The sequence below is a fragment of the Notamacropus eugenii genome, chromosome 2 (assembly GCF_028372415.1).
Source record: "Notamacropus eugenii isolate mMacEug1 chromosome 2, mMacEug1.pri_v2, whole genome shotgun sequence".
NCBI classification, from domain to species: domain Eukaryota; kingdom Metazoa; phylum Chordata; class Mammalia; order Diprotodontia; family Macropodidae; genus Notamacropus; species Notamacropus eugenii.
Genome location: NC_092873.1, coordinates 158,939,961 through 158,949,992, shown reverse-complemented (window position 1 = coordinate 158,949,992; position 10,032 = coordinate 158,939,961). Strand labels below are relative to the sequence as shown.

The window sequence follows — 10,032 nt, the reverse complement described above, 5'->3', positions numbered from 1 at the left end:
ATGCAAATTTAACAAGAAAAATTAGACATGTCATATGTTCAAAATGCTCATGGCAAACAATCATTTTGCATTCCTGCAAATAAAATTGTTTTATACTGTAAGCTGGAGGCGAGTGTAACTTATTTTTGTAATAAAGTTTTTATTTTTTTTATGTGTCATTAATATAAATGTGTGTTAGTACAGAGATCTTCTGGTTTAAAAACTTAGAATTGCACACATTTCAGTATGTTTACTTGTACTTACATAATTTTTAGAATAGTGGTTGCCAATAGCCTGTATGTTTCACATTAATTGATTTTTTTTATGTTATCTTAATAAACCATTTTAGTATGTTGTATGTCAATTACTGGGATAGCTGGGACATAAAGTGTAATTTTAAATTGTCAATAAGTATTCGTTGGAATATATGTAAATGTGCCTTGCCGGTTATTGAAACTAACCTAGAAAAACAAGAGTGGGTGGCAAAATTAGTTCCTGGTGCTTAATGAAACACTTTTCCTGCCACTAATTTTATATATTGCCCCGTGCTTTTTAAAAATTCATCATTTTTCTCTCAAAACTTAGTATAAGTTTGAGGGCTACATCAATAATTGTTACATGCTAACATGATGATAGATAGTATATTAGGTTTATGGAAAATGAGTGAACTAGATGTAGCCTTCATATCTGATTCTTAATGTAATCCTTGGTGCTAGCACTTCCCAGTGCCAGGGAGTTAAATTATCCCATGAAAGAGGTTATTGCCATGCTTTATTGGCACTTTACTGTCATATAGTTTAAAGGGACACTGTCAAGGTGTTAAAGTTAAATTTCAACTACAGAATTATTTCGTCTGGGGTTTTGGGAAGGATCAATGTCATTTAATAGATCTTCTCATTGCCAAGAAATTTAAGCGTGAACACTTTTGTAAACTCACAAAAGTGTTCTTAAGTGAAAAATTTGCTGGGTTGTCAAAACAGTTTGACACCTCTTCATTGGGGAAAGAGGGAGGGTGAACTGATCCTTACAAGGGGAGTCAGAATTGGTGAATAAAGCATTTTTCTCACTGGTAATGTAAGCAGTGGTTTTGGAATTATATATATATATGTGTATATATATATATATACACACACACATACAATTGAAATTACTTGACAGTGTTCATTTGAATAACTGAATTCAAGCCATTATATCTTACTTTTAAAATTAAATATGATTTGCACTGTTCTGATATGGGTGCAGTTTTTGAGCAATATAATCAGAGCTAAATAATGCATGTGGTAACTAGTGATAATGTGAACAATGAAGTTCTGAGAAGAAATATTAACCGTGGTATTTTCAAACTTAAATTTATAGTAAAATTGGTTTCAAATACTAATCAAAAGATTAAGGAAAACAGGCAATGCATATATAAACATAGTTTGATTGTTACATGACCTATAAAGCAATAATGCTATATATCTGGAATGTGATGGGAATATGAGTACTGGAAATGCAAGTTTCTAATCTTATAGTATAAATGTCATCATGTCAAGGAAATTGTTCAATAATGTAGGTTATTGCTATTTGTGCTTTTGTTCATGGGTTCTTGGCTTTGACAGTCTCAAAAATAGACAGAATTATTAAAATTCTGTCTACACTGACAAGGAAAAGAGGGGTACCACTCCCTTGAAAAATAACCTCCTTAAAGCATTCTTACCAAATTTGAAATAAGGTGAGGTACTGTTACTAGAGATTACTTTACAGTTTAAAATGATCGTAAATTTAAATTATTCTCACCTGAAAGTTAGCTACTGTGTCAGAACAAATTCTGAATAATATCCATGTCTGCTCCCAAAGTTGTCATTAAGACCTGAAAGAATTTCCAGCTGCTGCTTGAAGTAAAAAGAGAAAGGGAAAGTGACAAAATCAAAATTATTGAAACATAAGTCATAGTGATTCTGTACAACCATCATCAGAAGCCTTCCTGCTAAGTACTGATTAAACTTTTGTTGTCTAAAAGGCAGCTTCTCTTAAGTTGTCTTGACACAATTGCAAATGGGAAATACAGAGTTTAGTCTGAAGAAATAAGTTTTTTGCAAGTAATTAAAACTTGGTTTACAGAATTTTCAGTTATTCGGCATAATTATACTTGGAATGTAGTCTTTTGACTACTTTAAGTGCCAAGCTAATGGCACTTAAATCTATTCCCCCCCCTCCCCCCCAACAGTTAGGAACCATCCTTTACCCTGTGGGAGATAGTGAGTTGTATTTTGTAATTGTTGAAGGGATAAGCAGAAGCTCTTAAAATGTTGGGATGAGAAGATGGTAATGGCCTGGAGAAAGAAAAACTTTTGGCCTTAAAGTATATAAAAACAGTCTCCAAGACAATTCTTCAGTAGCTACAGACTGCATTATTCTTAACATATGTCTGACCTGCACCATTTGAATTCAGTGGTGGATGTGAAATTGGTGAGTAACTAAATAATTTACAACATAGATAATGCAATAGTAATAAAATTATGGGATGGTGTTTTAAAGTGTGGCTCAGTGGTAAATTGATCCATATTTCTCTTGCTACTCAGTGGGATATGCCACTAACTTTCCAAAGACTCTGTTCAGCATCAGTGTTGACCCGTGAAGTAAAATCCCTATTTCATGCTAAAAAGATAGTTGTATATCTCTAATATTTATAAAAATGATATAGGTGTGGCCAATCTTGAATACAGCACACCCTTTCAGTAGAAGCTCAGTGTCCCTCATTTTCTTAGCCTTAAAAACATTCTTAGGCAACAATTTTTTAAAAAGTGTGGTATTATAACCAAAATTTGGGGCTAAGAATAAACTCTTATGATAATTATTGATAGTATTCATCCAATGGAAACCCTTGGCAATCAGGCAATGAGAAACAAAAAACTTGTACTTGAATATATATATATATATATATATATATATATTTTTATTTCAGAAACAATCAGTTCTCAGTATAAGTGGTATTTCTTAAGGGTCACTGGATTTTTTTCCTTGTTTCCATATTATAACCTTTTTCCTCCCTCAATATAAAATCCTTGAACTCAATTTAGTCAGTTTTTGGGTTTTTTGATTCGGATTAGATACTGTCTTCTGCCAAAAATCCTCAAATTACCTGTTCTTTTAAATTTAGTGGGTTTGTGCTTGTTTTGAGACCAGTTTTTAAAAAAAAAAAACAAAAAACTTGTACTATTCTGTACTGCCTCTGATGTTAAGAGTTTGTGTATAGCATAAGGAAGCTAGCTCTGACTATATTTTCCTAAGAATAAAGACCTATTTTTGTAGCATGTCTTAGGACCTTTAAGAGTCTAAGAATTATTGTGGGTGTCCATTTCATCTTCTTTCTTTTAACAGCTTTTTAATAGACATGTGGAATACTTAGTGCTCTTGCCCTTTTCTTACCCAAAGTCAAAAACTTACTAGGATTTACCCCAATTCTAGCATATTTTAGGGCTAGAATTATTGGGATGTACTTCTCTTAATTTTATGTGCAGATGAAAATGTTCTGCAGTCAAGTACATTCCTATGAATTTTGATGGAGAAGTCATGGTAATTTGGTTCATTTCTGCTTTTCTAGGAACATGTCCCAGCATGCAGTGTTCCTCCATTCTCTGTCTCTAGCAAATACATTTCCCCTGAAGATTTGGATGTGAGAGGTTGAGGTTGCCAGGAATTCTGGAGAGGGAAATGAACATCACTCTGCTTAAATATTATGCTCCACAGTTAGATGACTGTGCAAATGAGGCTAGGTAGGTGAACTCAGCTTAAAATGCACTTATTAAGCTGAATTGGTCAAGAACACTTAAAAGAATGAGGGACTTCAATAATTGCTTTTTGTATGTGGGGATAAATAGGGGGTATAGGGCCCATGTATCTAACCTAGTGGTTCTCAAATTTTTTTGGTCTTTGGGCAACATAAGGTAGTCAGTGATTACCAGAAATAGCCAGAATTGAGAATGAATGGTACTACTTTTGATGTGATATTGTGTAATCTCTCCTAAATGTAAATTGCTTAATTTAAGACACAGCTAGTGTCATTGTTATAAGCAATAATAATAAATGGGGGTGGGGGGGGAAATGGTGGGGGGCAAATATCTAATAATCCTTAGATCATTTATTTTTGAGAACCATTACCCTAGCCTATCTAGACTACACTGGATTAAATGCTAATTTAGTGCCTTACTTCCAGAACTGGAGTATTGAATAAAATGGGTTACTACTAAATTGTACACTTGAGTGACTTAAAAGCCATTATGCCAAGTAGTTGTCTTTTGTCATCAGGTGGTTTGTTTTTTTTTTTTTTAAAGTTCTCTGTGATATAAATCTAGTAGGATTCTGACACCAGTTGTAGCATAAAATATGATAGGAGTGAGGACAGATATTAGTAACTTGCTACGTGAGTTTCTTGTACATTTTGACCAAAAATTCTGCACCTTATATATATATAGGTGTGGTATTTTCAAACTTTGGAGGGCAGTTTTTGGAAAAGCTGCTACCTACCACCTGTGTAATGATTATGAATTGTCATTTCTTGCCTCTTTTAGGCTTGTCAGCTGAACTTTGAAAAGAGAGCTGATTTTCGTGCTTCGAGGTTTCAACTTTGGAGAGAATTTTAGGACACCTAAGGGAATTGGCACCTCCATTCAGTTATGAACCACAGCCAACTCAGGGCAAAAGGGGAGAATTTTGGTGTTGATTCTTAAATACCACAGATAACTGACAGGAAGTGAGCAAATTAGAACCCAGTTCGCAGGTTAAAACTAAAAAAGCAGAGAATTGGGTAAATCATATTGAAGTGAGACAGGTGGCTTTTTTGTTCATCTGAGTGTGTGAAACACTAAAGTGGAGTTGTAAAATGGAAATTTTGAGAACGTGCATACCTGGAAAGTATTTGAGTTATCTGTAAACTTCTTAGACCTGACCCATGCTGGAGATGCTCATGGAAATGGCAAAAGCAAATACCTTGATAATCCATAAAGTGGATCATCCACCCATAAACAATTAAGAATTGGCTCTAATACACAGCACCTTGTTTCATTTTTATATTGGGCCTCTTGTAGCAATTTTAATTCATTTTCACTGATCTTATGGGAATTTTAAAAATACGCTTTGTGGTTGATAGTCCGTTTGAAAGTAATATATTTGTATCAGTCTTTATTCTATGTCTTGATATGAGGGAAAAAGACATTTGTGTTTTAGCTTCATATTTTAGTGACTTAAGACCATGTCAATATCTATGCTGTTCCAACTAAGAGAGATTTCTTTTTATAATGTTTTTATATATTGTACCTCATTTAGTGTCTCAGTTTTTTTTAACTGGAATTATTCTTAACACAAATTTTCTTTAACAAATTTTTTTTTTCGTTATCCCAAATTCTCTTTTGTTTCATTTTCTCAAATTACATTCTTAATTGTTAAAGTGTTGAGGAGAAACTACAGGAATCTGGCTGATTAGAGGTCATATAGTGAAATGCTGATAGAATATATTGAGTCTTGGTAAGATCCACTCGATAAGCCCATATAGTGAGATAGAATTCTGTCTTAGCAAAACCCACTTAAATTTACCTTTCTTGAAACAAGGTAATTACAAGCTAAGAAGTGTCTAAAGAATTTGAATAGGCTAAGAGCTTTCAGTGGAAAACACTGATGGAGTGATAGCAGGTATCTTTAAATCTGTTTTAAAGTTTGACTAGAACATAAATGCAAGACCAGGCAGATGATATTCTATTCATTATCCAGTGATACATTTTTTTTTTTTTTGGGTTACCCTATATAGAATGAGCTTGTGTTCCTTGTCAGAATTATGCCATTTCACTTTATTTTATTGTCTTGTGTGTCCTGTTTTATTGCTTACTTTATTTCATTCGTTCTTTTCTCAATTCCAGCTTTTACTTCCGTCCTTTGTGTGTTTTGTCATCTTTAGAATGTAAGCTCCTGGAGGGCAGGGAAATTCTGTATGTGTTGTATGTGGTTCTAGGCACTTAATAAATGTTAAAATTTTTTAAATATAAAGACATTTCTAACCCAATTTGCAACTTCAGCTTTTGGTTGAAATTTATTTTACTTAGCACGTTTGTTTTAAATGAACCCGAGCTCTTTTGAAAAGGCTCCTTGTTTATATTTCAGGTAAACTTGAATCTTTTAATTTTTTTTTTTTGTCATCTTTTAACGGTGGGTATCATTCAATGGATACCCCTCACTGGAAATCCCTCAATGAAAGTTAATGACCATTTGTTACAGATGCTGTTAAAGGGATTTAGTAGAGTGGATGGTAAATTATTAAAGGTTGGATGAGATAACTTCTGAAGCCCTGTCCTGATTCTGGCATTTTACTCAAAAAATATTTTGTTCTAGTTAACTCAGTTAATTTTATTTTTATTTTAATTTCATTCCTCTAATAAGAAGGATTGATAATCACATCTTATAGATGGAGAAATGACTCCTAGCTAGTGATCATTCTTTCCTCACTGGCACTTCCATGGTATTTTTAAAGATGATACCTTGGATCTGTGTGATGTCTACTGAGGTACAAAATACCCTATCCTAGACTTATTCAATTTGTACCTTTTTCTGTGGCAGTATTTGAATAAAAACAATAGGAAAGAAGGAATGCTTTATTTGGGATGAGAAGATGAGTTCAGATTTATAGCCTGTAAAATTAATTGGCTAATTTTAAACATGGGGGCAGTAAAATGATCCCTACAGTCTAGTTCTTTTCAGATTTAGGGAATGTTTTTTAGATGAAAAGTCTAGTTCCCTCACAGTAACTTTGAGCCCCCAGTTAACATGGCCAGAGGTTGGGAACTTCTCTTACTTCACTTTGCATTTCATTTCTATCTCCAGTTAGCACTTTTAATCTGTGGTTTTAAAAATGAAATAATTTAACTTCTAAAAACTTCAGTTTTCTCATTTTTCAGGAAGGGGCTGGACTGAAATGATTGCTAAGGTCCCCTCAGTTTCTGACTTTAAGATCTTGTAATCTATTGAAGCAGCTGCTGGTTTGTCACAGTACTTGATTTCGTAGTTTAGTAACCACATGGTTCTCTCTCACAAAGTTGGTAAAAAGATTGAGTGACATGCAGAATGTCAGATGTTCTTTGTTAAGTCTGTAATAATGCAAGGTATGGGGGATTTCCAGCAGTCGTTAAATAAAGTAATGGAAAAGGGATGGTAAGATTAATGATTTGAGTAAGGCTTAGCCTAGCAAGACATTTGAAGTACCAACTCTTAGGGCTCTATAAAGTTAACGTAAAATGACCATATCTCAAAGAAAGACAGACTCTTAAGCATTCATTTGTTGAGTTAAAAATATCGGCATAATCATCCCCCATAGAAATACTTGCTAAATATTTCTATAAGCCTTTTCTAGATTAGTTCATAACTAATGTAAAATTGAAGATTTCAAATATAAATGCCCTTCATGCAATAATATAGTTTAGGAATACTTTCAGCATGACAAAACTTAGCTGTGCAAATGTTATTTTATACTCAGAAAAGAGGTCATTCCTCATATAGTGTGCTGTTCATTACATAGAACCTTGTTAGCCTCTGAATATATAAATTCTGCTTTACTTAGTGGAGAGGGTGGTTAGAGAGACATCTCAAAATAAAAATCCTTTAATATTTGGTATTAAAAATAAGTAGCAGATAGGAAAATTCTAAGTCCATATTTGTCTTACTTATGGAAGAAAGTACTTTGATTCCATTACACATTTAAACATTTTTTTGTAGGTTTTTGTCTATTGATGTATTGTTTAAGTCATTGAAGTTGAATTTCTTTAAAAAGATGTGGCATTGATGAAGTACATTATTCTGATGCTGGGAACGTAGATTTTCAATGAATCTTTGTCTAAAAAAGATAAAAATGTAATGATTATTTATTAGTTATTGATCTGTTACTTGCAGAGTTAAAGCCACAGTTAAAATGTGACTTTGCAGCAAGTGCCTCACATGCAAGTTCTTACAAGTTAGAGAATGGTGGATTGAGATCAGTGCTATTTTGCTTGTGAAAGTTTGATTCAAGCAAAGCATTGAGCTTGCCTTTTGGGACTGTTGTTAACTGTTCTTGCATTCTGTAGCCTAACCCTTTTTCCACCCAGCCTACCAACTAAATTACTTAAGCTATCCCCCTCCTCCCTGGCTTCAAGGAAACTCAAAACAGCCATCAAATTATGTTATTTTGGCGTTTAGTGAGCGTCCCTATTCACTTCTACACCTTGTTCATCACATGTACCTTTATTAGCTAGAAGCTAAATCAGATGTTCTCATGAAACCTAGTAGTCATAAGCTACATTTCCCAAGAACTCTAGTTGCTACTTGTTTAACAAGGTGGTATTAGACTTTTTTTTTAAAAAAATTGCTATAGTTCTTTTTTTGTGCAATGTTAACAATACTGAAATGAGTTTCTGTCAACTTTTTGGTTCCATTAGATGATTAGAAGTAGAATCATTTGGCTTTAGAAATTGAAACTCAAAAGCTTAATATTTACATGAGCTGAATTTGATTTTAAAGAACAAAACTAGTCACATGGAATTGAGATCTTATAAATTCATAAATTTCCTCCACTTAAAATTATCATATATCAAATGTAGTTTTCCCAGTGATCAGATTAGGAGTTTTAACTTATCATTGCTGCCTCTTAGATATGATGATTATGACTCAGATTAATCATAATACTAAAATTAATAATTTTCAGTACTAACAGACATTCTCTTATTTAATATTAAAAGTATTAAGGGCTTTTGTTTTAAGTAGGTAAAGAATATGTTATCTCGGCAGGTGATTTTGGCCATCTGTAAGTCCATCCAATGAAAAAGATTTCATATTAATATTTACTAAATAAACGAATTTTGAAGCTTGAATAATATCATTTCAGACTCCTGAAGAGAGTTTGAAATAATTGTCAAATTGTTCTAAAATTCTGGACTAGCTAACAGTCTTAGTTTTTGTGGAAAAGCTGAAGTAGTTGGAAAAGATTCAGTGAACTGCTGGAACTTAGAGGCCAGGTATTGCATACTTGTAAAGACTGGGGAAAATGTCTAAATCAGTTTGGTTGAAAGGAACTTAAAATAATGGCAACAGCAACACTTGGAAATTAAAATAATTTCAACCCTGGGTTTCTTAGATTTCCTTGGCAAATAGGAAGAACAAAATCAGCTCCAAGTTAATGTATGTGATATAAAGAAAAGTTTTAAGATGTTTTAAGTCACAGACATTGCTTTGTGTATTCACATTCACAGTTTTTTTTTCCCATAGCTAATGTTAAATGCAGAAAGTTAGATTATCATAGTTTCTCTCACAAGCAAAGAGAAGTCCTCAAACAGCCAATGCCATTTTCTATGATTCCCTCATGTTTTGAAGATATAAATTGGGTTTTTTGGGACAAATCAGTTATCTGTTAAACTAGAATGCACGTATGAGTCAACTGCAAAAGTTTCAGAACATGGTTAATCCAAATTGTAATTGTTTTAGTATAACTTGAAATAAGTGAGCCATTAAATAAGCTGACATACTTTGGGGTGGGTCCGATGGGGAAATTTAATGGGTTTTTTTTCCTACCATGAAGTAAAAATTTAAAAACCCAAAGCAAAATGCTGATTGTTCTGTTTATAATATTGTACTTACCTTTGCATCAAAACATTTAAAGAACAGATGGCTCATCAGATTTTCAGGTGAGAAAGCTTTAAGGGTTACCTAAATAATGGATCATAGAATTCTAAAATCTTGATTAGCTGTGGCATTCCTGAAATTGAAGTGTTACACTTTGTTTCAACAATTCTACTGTAAATGAAGCATCATTAAGAAATTTTTCAAATTTCAAAAATCTCGGGATTTAGGGTAGACTGTATATTAATGAGTTGACAGTGAAATGTGGCAGCCAAAAATATTAAGGGCTTGATTTACATTGAGTCATAACTTCCAGGAATTTAAGAGATAACACTCCTTAATTTATACTGTCCTGTCTTAATCAGATTACATTTGGAGAATTAATATGTATGGTACAGGTTAAGGACATTGGAGGATACGTTGAAGGACTAAGATGTT

General features: G+C 33.1%; 1 protein-coding gene across 7 annotated transcripts in view; it reads left to right on the top strand.

Moving 5' to 3' along the window:
* Window positions 1-343, top strand: part of SYNCRIP (synaptotagmin binding cytoplasmic RNA interacting protein) — a 31,076-nt gene extending 30,733 nt beyond the window's left edge. For 5 of the 7 annotated variants that reach the window (XM_072642749.1, XM_072642747.1, XM_072642756.1 and 2 more), the window contains exon 12: window positions 1-343. This exon is cut by the window's left edge and continues 1,513 nt beyond it. The gene's annotated coding sequence lies outside the window, so the exon portion shown is untranslated. The other 2 variants (XM_072642751.1, XM_072642757.1) reach the window with 1 other exon arrangement.
* The last annotated feature ends 9,689 nt before the right edge of the window (window positions 344-10,032 follow it).